Source organism: Felis catus, chromosome C1, assembly GCF_018350175.1.
Source record: "Felis catus isolate Fca126 chromosome C1, F.catus_Fca126_mat1.0, whole genome shotgun sequence".
Lineage (NCBI taxonomy): Eukaryota > Metazoa > Chordata > Mammalia > Carnivora > Felidae > Felis > Felis catus.
The window spans coordinates 184,839,335-184,857,311 of record NC_058375.1 but is presented as its reverse complement, the minus strand read 5'-3'; the positions used below and the strand labels follow the sequence as shown (position 1 = coordinate 184,857,311).

The following is a 17,977-nucleotide window of genomic DNA, read 5'->3' as shown; positions in this document are numbered from 1 at the left end:
TAGTGAATGAATCTGATTGGACAAATTCTGCCACTTTCCCACTCTTAGAAATCTCTCCTTCCTCCAGATTCATCCCCAACCAGCATTGTGCTAACTTACAACGTAGTTTCTCAGTTGACTCTGCCCTTTCTACCAGTTCTCCATCTGAGACTTATTATAACTTTCCTATCCTGTGTCCTGCTCTTCTAGGCCCTGCTGTCTGTAAAATGAATGGGTAATACATTTTAAAACTTTTATCCCATTCCCTCTGTTCTTAAAAAAACACTCAAAACAGTTATGGTAGAAATCGGAGGCACCAAGGTACCAGAGCTGAATATTATAAGACATTGGTTCTTTGTCCACTATAAACAGGTGGAAGTAGAATTAAGCTTTTAAGGAATGAACTAGACGTGTGTGTGTGTGTGTGTGTGTGTGTGTGTGTATTTGAGAGTGAGATTTGGGGGGGAGTGGTTTATATATAAATGGATATAATAATCTTGAAATCTAATAATACATAGTGAACACTGCTTTTGTGAAATCTAGAATGTGTCTGGTTAAATTGCTTCTTTTCTTGTAAGAGTTAAAATCTTTTTTTAGGTCTGTTTTTCTTTTCTTTTTTTTTTTTTTTTTTCAACGTTTTATTTTATTTTTGGGACAGAGAGAGACAGAGCATGAACGGGGGAGGGGCAGAGAGAGAGAGAGACACAGAATCGGAAGCAGGCTCCAGGCTCCGAGCCATCAGCCCAGAGCCTGACGCGGGACTCGAACTCACGGACCACGAGATCGTGACCTGGCTGAAGTCGGACGCTTAACCGACTGCGCCACCCAGGCGCCCCAACCCCAGGTCTGTTTTTATTTTCATACTTTGAGGCATGAGAAAGAATATAGGGAAGAAAAAATTATCCAGTCCTTAAAAAATTTATTTCACACAGATACACATATATACAGAAAGGTATATGCATATACATACATACAAATATGCACGTTATATATTCCTGTGAGAATCCAGAAATACTCCCTTGGCCCAAAGAAGATCCTGGCAGTCTAGAGAAAGAATTATATCTCGGTAGATGGTAGTCTAGAAGCAATCTCCTTAGCAAGGAGTAGCAAATGCTGAGTGTTCTAGTCCCTCATGTTCTGGCTGTCCTGACTATGTCAGGACAAGGAACCTCTTTCTGAGAATGCCAGGGAAGCTGCTCCAAAGTATATATTTACAGTGGACCCTTCCCTGACTTTTAAAAACACTGTCCTACTCAGCTCTGTCAGCTTTTTTCTGTGTGTCAAAAATACAGGTAGTACTTTAATTAAGAACTAATATTAGTTTAAAAAACCTAGAAGGCAACAAGGGCAAATAGAAGTCCAATATTAACACAGTCAAAAAAAAAAAAAAAGAGCAAGAAACATTGACTGGACTATCTCATTCTTGAATTGAAAAGGCAAATCTGTGAAATGTTAGAAATGACCATGCACAAAAATCTCAAAGTCTGAGTTACAGTCTCTGTTCTGCTGTTAACCAGCTAGTTAATGTTGCTTAGCCTGAATTTTCATCCAAAATAAAAATATTTGACAGTATGAGTGTTGAAATGTCTTTCCTATAGCATACTTTTTGATGATGGAACATCGGATCAGGTGACTTGAAAGTCACAAAACCATTTATCTTGCTATTGTCCTTTATTTTCTCTGGTAGATCCTGGTTTATCCTTATTTCAGCATTTTATTATATGCTGAGCAATTTATAACAAGTTCTGGTTTGGCTTCCATCTGCCCAAGTTCTCTCTAAATATTTTTCCCCCAAAGTTGAATATATTAGAGCCTTCTAATACACTTAAAATAAATGGCATGGTTATAAAAAAATTATTAATTGCATCTGGAATGCTTGTGTTAGAATTGTTTTCATAACTGAAGCCTTACTGGAATTTGTACGTATGTAGAGGGGCATAATAAAGCATTTGGAATTTACTGATGATTTTACTTTATTTAGTTTGCAAAATGCATCCTTAAGTGAGCCTGGAGCCTCATTTAATGTGGGATCCTATTCTCAGTGAATGGAAAATGCAAGGGAAAAATTAAATAAAAGAACAATATAATCAGCTGAAACCAAAATAGATGGGAATTGGGACTGAGACTGTGAGGATAAAGAGGGGTGAGCAAAAAAAGTGAGGGCAAATGAGCACCAAAAGCATTTACTAGCCCACATTATTTATTTATTTTTCCTAGCCAATCTGCCTTTCTGTGGGGTCACGGGTAATAAAAGAAATAAAATCAGTAGGTCCTGTTTCCCAGGCAGTGATTCAAAAGTGGCACAATCAGTTAATATTAGGCAACTGTGGTTGGCATGGAATGTAATAATAATGTAGTGAGCTGGAAGGAGACTTAGGAAGGGAGTCGTGCCCAAGATAAACCCAGACAAGCAACCAGTGACCAACAAAGCTTCCAACCAGGGTTTCTGATTGAAATCCAGTGTCATTTTCACCATGCTGCTCCACTGAGAAAAAATAAGTATAATTAATTTGCAAGATAACTCAAAGAAAACAATAAAACTTACCATAAACAAAGGAAATCGCTCAGAAGGAGAAGTCAGTGAGATAAAATGGACTGATTGACAAATAAAATTTTTCCTAGGCTCAGCTGTATTATTAGTGGGATTAGACCTGGTCCTTAACTCCCTCTCCCCAGATCTTCTCAAAAAAAACACATCATGTTGAACTCCTTTCTTTTGCCCCAGAACAGTTTTAGTATTTCTTCTGGCAGTCTCTCTTCTATCCTGACTTTTATCTTCTCTTCCATATTAGAGCCCTGCTGTTACTAGAGGACCGAGGTCATCCTGCTCTTAAACTGTGGCTCAGTCACTTTGAAGTTGTGTTCTTGGGAAGGTTGCTTAGTCTTTTTAAGCTTGTACATTCTCATCTCCAAAATGGGTCGTAATATCCACTTCATAGAGTTTTTTAAAAAAGTAAATGATACAGTGCTTGTGATATTGGTAATATACTACTCTCGCATATAATAAATATTTAATGTATGGCTGCTACTGTGAATTTGTCATTAGCTGCTTAACTTTTATCCCGTTAATTGCATATATTGAACTCACTTTACTTAGACTGTTCTCTCTAATCTGCTTTTGTCCTTTTCCGGGTTGCTCACTACCATTGAACATTTGTTCAACAAACATAACTCTTGCTATAGACCAGAACTGGCCTCAAACCAGAAGCTTTCTGAATTGTTCTCTTCCCTACTGTAGCCCAGGTAACAATAAAAGTCCCATTTCAGTTTTACTTTATCCATGAACTTTCCCCAAATGTGTTAAGGAGCACTGAAATTTCTTTTCAAACTCAGTGTCTCTGTTGCAAAAGTAAAACTTTATTGCTTTACGTGCCAGTTCTTTCTTTTTATATTTGCCAATTCTTTAATGGCAAGTTTTTTCCCTCCTCTGGGACAGAAGCTTTCCTATCACCTAGCACAATGCTGAGCTCAAGATGGGAAAACAGCAATACTTGTGTGTGTGAATAACCAGTTTATTTCCAAATGGGCTAGAATGGCTAATCTGGACCATTATTGTACATATCTGATTTCTTAGACTCCTGGCTTCTCTACATAAAACTCCTCCGAATATCAAATTGCATTTTCGAAGAAAGATGCTGTACTTAGATGTATTATTGCTCTTGTTAAAGACACTACGACATACAGCGCTTTAACTCCCAGTTTTAAATGTGCTAAACAGTTTTCTCTAAGAAAAAATAATGGAAATATTGAAAAACAGTATCAAACGTATCGTACATGCTTTTGTATCTAGTTAGCCTTCCACGTCTAGGATATCTATATCAATCTATCTACCTACATATGTAACTTTGCATGAGGGAAAACCATAGGAAGATGTGGCACTATTTTTAAAGATAAACTTTAGAATTACTTTGTCTCTGTAGCTAAGAAAAACATCCAACTCTCGTATGTTGACTAATTTCTAACGGACCAAATAGTTCTTAAAGCAGCTCCTTCAAAGTTCATTGAAGTGCTAGAAGCTGCTAAAAATGATTTCCAATTAAAAAAAAATTCTTTGCATTCAGATTTAGATGGAAGCATTTTGAGTGGGAATTTCTTCTCCTTGGACCAGACCCAAGGCTAAGAAAATGATTATGCTCCTTGTCTCTTTCTCTTCTCTTTTTCTTTTCCTTCCTTCCTTCCTTCCTTCCTTCCTTCCTTCCTTCCTTCCTTCCTTCCTCCCTCTCTCCCTCCCTCCCTCCCTCCCTCCCTTCCTTTTCTTTCTTTCTTTCTTTCTTTCTTTCTTTCTTTCTTTCTTTCTTTCTTTCTTTCTTTTTCTTTTCTTTCTCTCTGACAATTCTGAAATTAATGGTATATTTCTTCCAGTTGTGGGCAAGTCAGGTTTCATGTTAGAATACTTCAAATATTATAATAGGGTCCACTAACTATCCTTTTTTTCCATGGAGCTAAACTGTTATGTTCCAGAGAATTTTATTGAAACCGGAATTTATGAGTCACATTTGAATTCATCTCTTTAAAATACATTGCAACCCTCTATTATTTTTTTTAACCCATCGTCTCATAAAACAACCCTGGTTAGCCACTTTAATGAGCAATTTTGTCCCTACTTTTATTTCTTAATGAACTTTTCCCCTCTGGCTGCATCCTAGTCTCATAGTTTATTTTCATTGCTATAGTGACATCGGTCAGGGACAGCTCTGTAAAATTAATCATCACATTAGACCAGGCTTCAGCAAGAATTCTTTTTTGAAGCAAAAGGAAGTTCCATAATCCCACTAGTATATCCTCCTCTGGTGTTACGTTTCTCTTTTTTTTTTTTCACCCTAAAGATTAGTTTCCATAAATCAATCGAATACAGCAAGTTTGGGACAGGGTAGAAAATAGAATGACTTTCTAACAAGCCAAAGGTATGAGAGAATTACTTTCCTTCATGTTTATGTTATGGTTAGTTAAAAATGTATCATAAATTATTGCTGAATTAGGTTGCTAAGTATTTTAAATGAAAGCATTCAAGTTATTTATGATTTGTCTAACTTCTCAAGTAAATTTATATAATAAATCAAGATGCTGGTTCAAAGACTTAATGAGGGTAAGCACATTGGTTGACCACTCAGCTTCCCTTAACCATAGCTGAATCACAAATTCCAGCAGACATGACTCAAATAAATGATCACTCTTTACAGACTTGGACTTGAGATGGTTGCCTTTGTGGAACACTTATCAAATCTGTCCCCAAGGGGTAAGGCAGTGATTCCGACTAAAATGTTTATGCGGTTCAGATGAATTTGAGGTGGGTTTTTTTAAAGTAAGAGGTTAAGAGGGTCTCTAAGCTAAAAATCAAGCCTGAGTGTGCAACAGTAAGTTATTAAGTTAGGTGTCTAGTATCCAGTGGATTAAACAGATCCACTTTATTTTTTTGGGGGGGGGTCGTAATTTGGGCAGTGAAAAAAATGTCCTCATGTTCCCTGCTTTCATACAGCTCCTATTTGTTTCATTGCTTGATTGGTCATGTTGTTAATATATCATAGTACTTCATAGCATTATATTGTATTATTCTAAAGAGACCATTGGTTTAGTTATTTACTTCTTCAATGCAATGATTCAAGTTTCTATCAGGAGCATCTTCTCTACAATAAACTCTCACCTTTGGCTCCCACCCTCCCGGGCATAAGCCCTGGATTCCATGTGTGCCAAAAGTGTTCAAGGTCTCAGAAAATCAGAGACTCCAAGGAATTCAGTGATTTGCTGAAGATCAATGGCTGGTTGGTTCTAGAACTTGGTTCTCTTCTTTCCCAGGGCAACTTTTTATGAGCTTCCGTTACGATCTCTCCTGTGTTTATTGCTCAATCAATCATGGGGAAATCTTGCCATATATATATATACATATATATATATATATATATATACGTATATATATATGTATATATATATATTTTTTTAATTTGGAATATGGGCAACAAAGGCAAATTTGAAATTTCCTCACATCTCTCTGAACCCTAGCCTGATCCACAGAGTAGTTCACCAGATATATATAATTTAATTGTAAAACCACAAAGAGACAAAAACCTTGTCTACTCAGACCTAAGTGTTTTTTTTTTTTTTGTACCTACAGCCTTTGAATTGTGTTAAATACTTGAGGCAAGGTAGATACATTAAAACTATCAACAGTAATTTACAAAATCCTAGGAATAAATTTTTAGCTTAATTAGGAAAGTAGGTTTTGTTAGTAGGGTAGACAGTGAGTAAATGTCAGGAGGGAGGGGTAAACTGGCTGTCAAAGAGTTTTCCTTTCCCTATCACTCTGGATCATTTAACTCTGGGGAACCATCATAACCTACTTTTTTAACGTGGTATTTTTAACGATCACACATGCTGACAAAAGTTGCTGGCATCAGGATCCATTTTTCCCCCAAATACTGTTGTCCTAGCAAATAAATTAGCATTCTCATCCTGATTTGTCTTTTGGCCTGAACAGGGAGTCTACTTGCCAGTGTAAATAGAAAGTGAAGGAAGAGCAGGAAGAGGGAGAAGGGAGAGGCATTTGCCAGCACCTCACTTTGAACCGTATCTTGGTATTCTATATCTACATGATCCTTGGTGTTCATTGATGGGATCTTTCAGTAGCGTCCCAGTCTTGCTTCATGTGCTCCCTCTTGGTCAGTGTTTTTATAAAGTACACTGATTTACAATATTAGAGTATAATTTTGAGTTACCGGTTACTGAAACTGGCCAAATATAGACAGTTAATTCTTTTCAACTTTTTTTTTTTAAGAGAGAGAGAGCATGCTTGGACATGCTCACAAGCAGGAGAGGGGCATAAGAAGAGAGAGAGAGGGAGAGAGAGAATCCTAAGCAGGCTCCATGCTCAGTGTGGAGCCTGACCCAGGGCTCAATCTTACAGCCTTGAGATCATGACCTGAGCCAAAATCAAGAGTCAGATGCTCAACCAACTGAACCACCCAGATGCTCCTAAGTTCACAAATTTTTAAAGGATAATTTTAAATATGCAGCAGTATTGAAAAGAACTTTACAGTAAACACCCATATATTCATCTCCTAGATGCAATTAATGACAGATTATTATATTTGCTTTATCACATACTCATCTTTCTATTCATTACCCATTTGGTAACCTATCTTATTTCAAATTATGCATATCAGTTAAATTACAGACCTCAGATTAGTCTTTCCTAAATATTTCACTGTACATATCATTAACTAGGATTTACTAATTATTTACAGTTTTTCTCATGATATACAATTTAGATACAGTAAAATACATAAATCTTATGTAAATATACTATAAACTTTGGTAAATGGATGATACATCTGTATAACCTAAACCACTATCAAAACATAATATTGGGTATGCCTGTCTTAGAAGAGCATATGAGTCTTGATCTCGGGATTGAGTTCAAGCCCCATGTTGGGTGTAGACATTACTAACAAACAAACAAACAAAGGTATAATATTGCCATTTCCCTAGAAAGGTCCCTCATGTCTCTCCCAATTTCTGTTGTTAAACTCCCAGTGAGAACCACTGTTTGAATTTTCCCTCCATAGAGTAGCTTTTTCAGTTCTAGAATTTCATATAGTTGGACTTATATGACATATGTTCATTTATGTCTGTTTTCCTTAACTCAGCATAATATTTTTGAGATTTATCCATGTTTTGTATATGGCACTGCTTTGCTTTTTTTCTGCTGAGTAATATTCCATTGTATGAATATACCACATTCTCCTGTTGGTGGTTATAGTTATAGTTTACTCATTCTCCTATTGGTGGTTACCTGGGTGCTCTCCAATATTTGCCAATTACGAATAAAGCTGCTAAAAATACTCTTTTTCCTTTTTTAATTTAAAAAGAAATATTTATTTATTTTTGAGGGAGAGAGCATGAGCACAAGCAAGGGAGGGGCAGAGAGGGAGGGAGACACAGAATCCGAAGCAGGCTCCAGGCTCTGAGCTGTCTGCACAGAGTCCGATGTAGGGCTGGAACCCATGAATCACGAGATCACCACCTGAGCCAAAGTTGGCCGCTTAACTGACTGAGCCACCGCCATCCATGTGCCCCTAAATATTCTTATACAAGTTTTTTGTTAATGTTTTCATTTCCCTAGGGTAAGTGCCTGGGAGTTATCAGTATCGGTATCAGGTATCGGTAGGTTTAATTTTAATAAGAAACTGCCTGATTTTTTTCTCCAGAATGGTTGTTGGCATTGTTACCTGTAATATATGAGTTTTAATTTCTCTACATCCTTACTATATTTGGAGTTTTCACCCTTTTCAGTTTTGTAGCCATCACTGGGTGTATGTATTGATTGGTATTTTATTGTAGTTTAGAAACTCCTTGGTAACAAATAAAGTACAGCATGTTTTCAAGTGTTGATTGGCTAATTTGTATAACTGTTCAAATGTTTTGCCCATTTATCCTTGGGTTGTCCCTTGTTTTGTAGAAGTTCTATTTCCTAGATACTATTTTTTGTCAGATACATATTTTGTGAATTTTTCCTTACAGTCTGTGCATTGGTTATTTCATATAATGAGAAGGTTTTTTAAGTATGATGAAGTCTGAATTAGAAATTATTTCTTTTTATGGTTATTGCTTTCTGCTATCTAAGAAATATTGTTCTACCTCCAAGTCATGAAGCTCTCTTCTTACATTTTCATTGAAAAGCTTTATGGTTTTAGCTTTTACGTTTCAATCTTTGTCCATCTCAAATTTATTTTTGTGTATGATATAAGGTAAGGGTTTGCGGTTGTTTTTTTCTGTGTCAGTAACCAGTTATTTCAGCACTCTGCTAAAAATAAGTTATTCTCTTTTGGAATGCTTTGTTGCCTTTATCAAAAAACAAATAACTGTAGCAATGTGGAGTTATTTCTTGGCTCGCTCTTCTCCATTCATCTATTTGTCTATCCTTATGGCACTGCCACTCTGTATTGATTACTGTAGTTTTGCAGCAAGGTTTGAGATCAAATGGTATAAATTATCAACTCTGTTCCTTTTTTCAGGATTACTTGGACATTATACGCCCTTTGTGATTCATGTAAATTTTAAAATCAGCTCGTTAATTACTACAAATATTTCTACTGGGATTATAATTAGAAAATGTTGAATCTATAGATCAACTTTGAGATAATAAACATTTAATTTTTTTTTTTACTTTTAAATGCTTTTAGCATTACAGGCAGTTCACAGAAATATGGGAGAGATCTCATACATCTTTCAACCCAGTTTCTCCCAGTGGTAACATCTTCTATCACCATAGTACAATAATCAAAACCAGGAAATTAACATTGGTAGCTATTTAATTATCTACATCTGAATAATATTGATCTGCCAATCCAGAAACATGGTAAACATCTCCATTTATTTGAATTGCCTTTAAATTTCATCAGTAATATTTTATAGTTTTTAGTGTAGAAGGTCTTGAGTATCTTTTAAAAGTTTTTCTATTTTGTATTTTTGATATTATTACAAATGGATTTTTATTTCTTATTCCAATTGTTTGCTGCTGGCTTATAGAAATACAATTGATTTTCTACTTAAACAATACCACTCTTTTTAAAACAGAAGGAGTTCTACTCATTTCTTTCCTATTCTTGACTTATTTCAAATTTTAGGAGGAAGTATAAAATATTTCACTATTAAGTGTGATGCTAGCCTATAGATTTCCTTGAAGGTAACCTTTATGAGGTTGAGGAAATTCTTTTTTTTTTTAAGATTTTATTTTTAAGTAATCTCTACATTCAATGTGGAGCTTGAGCTTACAACCCAGAGATCAAGAGTAGATATTTTACCAACTGAGCCAGCCAGGTGCCCCAGAAAATTCTTTTTTTAGGGGCACTTGGGTGGCTCAGTCAGTTAAGCGTCCAGCTCTAGCTTTAGGCTCAGGTGATGATCTCACGGTTCAGAGCATTAGGCTCTGCACTGGCAGTGTGGAGCTTGCTTGGGATTCTCTGTCCTCCACCCTCCACCCCCACCTGCCCCTACCTCTCTTGTTCTCTCTAAAAAACAAATAAACATTTTTTTTAAAAAGAACATTCTTTTTTTATTCCTAGTTATCACTTAGTTTTGTTTTATTTATTTATTTTTATTTTATTTTTTTGGTATTTATGTTTGAGAGAGAGAGAGAGAGGCAGAGTATGAGCTGGGGAGGCGCAGAGAGAGAAGGAGACACAGAATCTGAAGCAGGCTCCTGGCTCTGAGCTGTCAACACAGAGCCCCATGCAGGGGGATCAAACTCATGGACCATGAGATCATTACCTGAGCCAAAGTCAGGGGCTCAACCAACGGAGCCACCCAGATGCCCCAGTTTTGTTTGTTTTTAATGAACAGGTGTTGAATTTTGTCAACTGCTCTTCTCTTTCTATTGACATGATCATAGTGCTTTTCTCCTTAATTCCCTTAATATGATTTTCATGTGTCAAATCAACCTGACATTTATAGGATAAACCCTACTCAATCATGCTATATCAACCTTTTTGTATATTGCTGGATTTAATTTTCTAATATTTTTTAAAGTACTTTTTGGATCTATGTTTATGAGGGAGATTGACCTATAAGTTCATTTTTTTTGCAATGCCTTCATCAAGTTTTTATATTATGCTGGCCTCATAAAACACTTGTTTTTGAAGAAAAACATTTTCTTCACTTCTGTTTCCTGAAACAAATTTCTGTAGGAGTGGTATTGTTTCTTCCTTAAATACCTGATAGAATTCACTTGTTGACATCAGCTAATTTTAGAATTTTCCTTGTAAGATTCAAAAATATATATAGTGCATTCAGTTTCTTCAAAAGGTATGGGGCTAATTTCTTCTTTGTCTTTGGGTTAATTGGTGTTTTTCAAGGAATTTTCCCCCTTTGTGTAAGTTACAAAATGTATTGCCATAAAATTGTTCTAATTCTGGGTGTATCTATTGCCTTCTAACGACAATCAAATCTGGAGGGTTTGGGAAGAGGTAGTGGTAAAAAATAGGCAACATGGCTCTCTTCCAGCCCCTCTTGAGTCCAGTTCCATGTGCCTGAACTGACATTATTGCTACTTGATATTTTACTGGAACAAATTCTTACAGGCCATTTTTCCCCATCCAGTAATTCCAGTTTCTGCCCAGAACACTCTATCACTTCTCTTCCAGATAAAGGGTGGAAATGGTAGGCAAATCTTACAGATTTTGACAAGGGAACTTCCTGCTGTATGGGTACTATGTCATTTATGGTGCCCTCTCTGCTTTTTCTCTCTAGGCCACCATCTTTAGCAGTTTTTATAATATTTATTTTCTTATTTGTCTCTCTGATAGTTCTGGATAAGGATTATTTTTCATTTCCTCATCTGTCTTTTAGCTGGGGAAAATACAGGGTAAGATCTTATTATTTTTCCTCATTTATTACCTCAGCATGGTAGAAGGTGAGACATGCATTCCAGAACTAATATTGTCGGAATGTTTTTGAGCATTTGCTGAGCTCTGCATTTTCCCCTCTCCTTTCTTCCCTCTAAATGCTTCCTTCCCTTTCCTGAATGCTTTTGGAGAAGCAGAAGTAGAATTGTACTTTCTTCCTTGGAAAGTTATTGTGGCACATATTACTACTGTTTACTGTATCCAATTCTTCTCTACTTCTGCTGGATTGTATTTCTCATTTCTTTGTAGTTAGAGCCAAATGCCTTAATTTGACTGATAAAATATTAGCATAAATAATGTGTGCCACTTCTGGATGGAAGTGCTTAATTGCTAGTTGTTAATTATCCTGTGCCTCCCTTGCTGCAACAATTGAGAGAACACATGTTGATATATAGATATACAGGATTGAAGCAGTTTGGAATGCTAACCCAACCTGTAGAGAAGAGCTGCCCTGGGGAATCAGCTAATTTGCAACACACTATAGGAGTAAATGATGAGCATTTTTGTTTTTAATTTAGGGGCTACTCTGACAAAACCTGGTTTATCTGGAATGATGTATTCCTCCTCTTTTATACTGAGGTGCCACTTTTTAAATATATGTTGCTCACATGTGCCATTTCTGTTGTTTGCTGCTAATAGATTATTTGCTATTACACTGACTTCCTTTCACTATGTTTGTCTTTGGAAGTGAGATCCTGTGAGTCACTCTACCACTTAACCCAGATGTCCCAATATTAGTGTATGGAATAATCCAACATTTTCAGTTTTAAAAATGGAAGAAAAATTTAACTTTTTACCCTACAAAGGATTTTTTCCCTTGACACCACGATGGACATCAGATGCATCCCCTTTCTGTCATCCATCCCAATACACCAAAAAAGTTTTCGCTCAACACTCAACTCATCTACCAAACAACTAAAATAAAAAATAAAGAGTGAGAACATGTTTATAGAGGAAGAGAATGAGTTTATTTTGAACTTAAACTTTGAGCTGAATGCAGAAAATCAGCATAAAGTATCAGTTTGTAATTTAAGACAGAGAAAATGACCTGAAGTATTGAGTGAAGAATCAGGTACAGAGAGATGGCACTTGAAAATATAAGACTTAATAAAATGCTTTAGATAAAGCTTATAATAATAGGGGAGAATAAAGAAGAGAATAAATACCTAGAAATTAGCCCCACGAGGAGAGGGAGTTGGCCAAGAATCTGCAAAAGCAGGAGGACCAGAGAGAATTAAAAAACAAAATGGTGGGGAGAGTCTTAAGATGGAGGGGATGATGTAGACTATCAATGGGGAGAATGAGTTTGATTAGAATGAAGACCAAAGCTATCAATGGTAAGAGCTATTTCCAAAGAATGATGAAAGTAGAAGCTAGAGTATAACCTCCTGACACTACGTTAAAAGCATGTGCAAAGTCGATTCCACAGTTTTTATAGGCATTTATAAAGGGTCTTGCAGTTGACGAGGAACTAGCATATTCAAGGCTGTCCTACATGATCATGTAGCCCTGAAGCAACTAGGATTTGACTGAATACCTTCTATGTTTGAGGCACTGTTTTAGGCCCTGGAGTTGCAGTATTTAAAGTCTCTGCTCATGGAGTTCCCATCCTAGTCATAGACTGAAAGATGAGGATTAACCTAAAAGATGTCATTTTGCAATACTGAAAAGGGAAACATTATTCCTAAAAGCATAGAATATAAAGAAGCAGTATTTTAAAAGCTGTCGAAGCACATTCATACATACACTAAAACAGTCATTTGATTTTCCATAATTATTTTTGGAAGATGAAGTATACTTTGAATATCCTATTTAGTCGTTAGGTGAAATCAGTAATTTTCTAATGATTTTAGACTCATGCGCAAAACAAATCTGTGAGAAGCCCTTCTCACCATCTATCCCAACAGACAAAACTATAGACAAAAAAAGCAACAGAAATAAAATTCAGTGATAATTGCTAAGGTAGTACAATTATGTTACCATTGCAAGGTAGTACAACTAATGTAATACCCATTAAGTTTCTGAAGCAATATCTCATCAAGTAATAGAGCTATTGGGAACATGTCAAAGAAGTCATTCTTCCAGAGATCAACTTTTGACAATATAAGTCATTTTATCTATCCTTACCATGTTTCAATGATCCCCTATTCATTTACAATTGTTCCAGTAGCTTTCAATTATTCTCTTGTGTATTCTACATCATCACAAAGAATGACATCTTAACATGTCACCATGGAAACAAACTTTCCATCAAAAATGTATTTATTGCTAGGTCACTTATGCCATTTGGGGAAGAATTTTTTTTAAAAGTTAAGTTGATGTAGGGGTGCCTGGGCGGCTCATTTGATTAAGCGTCTGACTTTGTCTCAGGTCATGATCTCACGGTTTGTGGGTTTGAGCCCCACATCAGGCTCTGCACTGACAGCTAAGAGCCTGGAGCCTGCTTCAGGTTCTATGTCTCCCTCTCTCTCTTTGCCACCCCCTCCCCAACTTATGAATGCTCTCTCTCTCTCTTTCTGTCTCTTTCTCTCAAAAATAAATAAATAAGAACTTAAAAAATTAAGTCAATGTATTTACTACTACATAGACACTTTATGGAAAATCACACTGAGGCAATGAAATAAATCAGATTATTGTTAACTAAAAAACTCTAAGCAGTTGCAACTTTTTGAAAATATGTATGAAAAACATTTAATCAGGTTTCTCAAGATATATATCCCACTCCATATGATTCTTTTTTATTAATATAAAACACTAGCAACACACTTTGAGTAAATGTTCATTACACAATTAAATCCATAGATCTCATATCCTAAGACTTCATTTCAACCTGACATTGGACTCTCTGTCTTATGCCCTTAGGTTCTAATAATTAACAACAATTTGGGTAGAGATCAGGGAGAAAGTGTGGCCACCTTAAATAACTCTGTGTACCTCTTAGGAAATAAAGATTAGGTAACTTTTAAAACATGTTCCTGAAGATGTTTATCCATTGCCACTGACTTAGATCATAGAATCTGGGAGCATTGTACATTTATAAATGAGATTTCAATTCAACCTAAAGTTAATGAGTACCTACTTCAGAGAACTATGCTTAATATATCTGGTTCAAATGGGAGTAACAAATAGCCTTACCTAAGTATATTATAGCTCAAGAATGAAATCAATTAAATGTAAGCTATGTACCATCTGAAAGAAACCCTAGATTTTTTTTTACTATATGACAAATATATTAAAAGGTAAATATAGTAGACCCTTTACATTTGTAAAGGCTATTGGCTGAGACTTTGAAACATTGCAAATTTATGAATACCACTAGAGCACCAACATTATTAGAAACAGTGCAGCTGGTCTTTCTCTGCTCCTAGATTTTTATTTGATTGAATATATATTGCACAACACAACGCTTCCTTGCACCTCAATGTCCTGGAGATTTTATGGTAGAATAAATATAACTTAATCTTAAAGCTAGCTGGGTTGCCATCAAATCCACATCGGTCTGCCCACGGCTGTTTTCTCACCCCTACTTCTCATTCTTGGATATGAATCCCCTTGAAGGCGTTTTCCTGCATTATAGGTCAGTTTTATCTGCTTTCAAGACATTTTCCTTTCTCTAATCTTTCTTTTCTATGACTTTTCAGTTCTCAAGAAAATCCCTCTGCAGCAAAGTGGTGAACTGGTGCTACTTCTATTAACTTCACATTTATGAAAAAACAAATAAATGAACTCCTCAAAATTTATCAACCAACTTGTGGTAAAGACTAATTCTGTAGACCATTGACTTCTCTTATTGCTTCAATTTACAGGTGCTTGACTTTTTTTCTGACTCACATATCCATATAGAACCCGTCATGCTGTGCTATATACTCAAGCCACAATCAACTGAAGTTGCTCCTTGCCTAAATTGTTATTCCTTATTTGATAAGGCATTTGTACCCATTAAAGCAGATTCCTGACTCAATCTTTCTTTTTGTATATGTATTTTGAACGTAACAACTTGGAAAGTTGCCATGGGGTTCGGGATTCTAATCTTTGATTAGTTTATGAGTTGAGTGTTCATTTCCTTAAAAAAACAAGCAACCCCCTCCTTCACCCCCCTCCAAGTTTGCTTTCTCCGTACTTCTATCATAGCACTAACACCTGGCTTGGGCAATCAATTAGCTTAAAAAAAAAAACCACCACCACAACAACTTATTTTTATCAGTTCATGATAGTTTCTGCCATACTTGATGCCAGAACAGAGAAACAAGGCCACATTACGATATGGAGCAGAGGTAACTGGCTAGGTTTGCTCACTAGTTAAATGAGTCACTCTTTCATATGAATCAGTGAAGCATATATTATTTAAGGCAAAGCAAATCATCACTCAGGGTCATTATATGACTGCTAAACAAATATTTTAACTGAGGTGTTTATTTTAACTGGTCATGTACTCATTTCTCTGCACATTTTTTACATGACCGAGAAATTTTTGTACCAACCACCCAAATCATCTTAAATTTGAAAAATATTTATGAGGACAACTACTACAATATGATAATATAAAATAAAAATACTATATTTCAGATAAGGAATAGTACATGCTAATCAATGAGGTTTTTTAGGGAAACATCATATGTAAAGCAATTATCCAGAAAAAGCAAGGTAGGGCTAGTGTTATCTGAATTTCCTTTCAGGTATGCACAATTGTTTGTCCCTCTATTACATATTTATGGAGACATTGTGTTTTACGAAACATCATAATTCCTTAAGCTTGTAAATAGACCACTAAATATGGCAGCACTTTGGGAAGGATGTCTCAGAGAAATATGTAAGAAATATAACGATGTCATACTTGCAAGGATTTTTAGTCAGGACAAAGATGGGAGATTCAAAGTCCAGTGGTTCAGGTGAGTTCAAAGGCACACCCCTTAGCTAGGGACCCACTGAGGATCTTTTAGTTTTATAGCCTAATAACAACTTCCATAAAGGCCATGAACCACATTAATAATGGACTTAATGTTAACATTTCTTCTAAGCCAGTACTTGAGTAGGTCAGTGGGGAGGGGATGGGAAGTAATAATTATTTTGTTACTCGATTTTCAATTCTCTCTCCATCTTCCATCATACTTATACCCTAAGATGCAGTCAGCCAAGGATAAAACTTAACATGGGAAGTAATAATTCACTAGAAACAGTAGTTGTCACTTATGTAACACTTTGTGTTCTTAGAAGGCAAGTACATATAGCACATATAAACCTACCAACAACCCTTTGAATTCAGGGTAGGTATTATCATTATAGTAGATGAGGGATCTGAGGCTTCACATGGTTAAAGAACTTGTCCAAATCACTCGATTTGGAATTTGATTCTTCTTGTCTCAGGATTTCAAGTTCTAAACCACTATGCTTACTTTTTTCGCTAGAATAGTCAATTATTAACCATAAAGAAGGAAAATAAAAACCTTCTAAGCAGAGTTGAAGCAAATTTTCTTTTTATTTTCTCTTCTTGTACTGCTCCAAACCCAAACATACTGATACATATAAAATCTTACTATAAATATTAACTTTTTACTTTATTCGTTCATTTCCTAATATAATTTAGCTTGATGTCCAGTCTATTCTCTTTTAAAAAGTAACTACAGAGTACACATTCAAATCCTTTTGTTAATAGAACAACTTATTTGGATGTTAAGAGAGTAATTTAAAATATTATTTTGAGTAATAACACAATATAACATTACAATTTTATATTATTTATGATGGCATTTAAAATATGGTACTGCTAGTGACTATTGCCTATTGTGCTCATTGAACATAATTATTATAATGTAATTAGACTTTTCTTTTAATGGTTGTTTATATCCTTAATTTTCCACATACTGTACAAATCTTATTTTTATAAGGTTAATTAGAATTACTCCGTCTAGAAGACCAGCATTCTTGCTATTTAGGAGTTTTAACCAGATTATGATGAATACTTCACATTTGCCTTTGAAATAACAGATAATACTGTATGTCTTATGTGGCCATATTTTGAGCCTTAAGATTGTAAGTGATACATTAAGAAATGATCAAATAATCAGTTACCATACTCCAGCTTAATTCAGCAACTAGTGTATGACTCAATTAGTTTCTTGGGTTGTTTGTTACACAGAAAACACATTTAAAAATTATAGCTGGGCGTACTGAAACAGAGTGGGCCAAAACTTGAGTGGTGAGACGTACTTTACTGGTTTTTTATAAAAAGAAATAATTCTAAGTGATTTTTAAACAACTTTACTTACAGAAACACACAGACACCTTTCTTTGATTTTCAGAACTGTAGTAAGTATTTCAAGGGTACATTTACATTTTAGAATTTATATCTTCACGTGAATTCATGGTCTCTTTTACGGGTTTCTAAAATAATCCTAAAAATGGTTTCCTTACCTGTTAGCAGTACTCTCTACATTAATTCCATATTGCACAGCCAGATTAATCTCCTAAAATAGATTCTGTTTATGCTACTCCCCACCCCTGCTCAAAATCCTCAGTAGTTCCTGACTTCCTGCCAGGTGAATGGCAGATTTCCTCTACCTGGCGTTCTAATGATGGCATGGTCTGCCCACAATCTAGTTCTT

The 17,977-nt window shown here is 35.5% G+C and overlaps 1 long non-coding RNA gene across 1 annotated transcript in view; it reads left to right on the top strand.

The window, feature by feature from the left end:
• The window catches only part of LOC123379236, a 260,875-nt gene extending 245,539 nt beyond the window's left edge, over positions 1-15,336 (top strand). The window contains exon 4 of the long non-coding RNA XR_006583465.1: positions 15,182-15,336. This is a non-coding gene — a long non-coding RNA (uncharacterized LOC123379236). The remainder of the gene's footprint in view (positions 1-15,181) is intronic.
• The last annotated feature ends 2,641 nt before the right edge of the window (positions 15,337-17,977 follow it).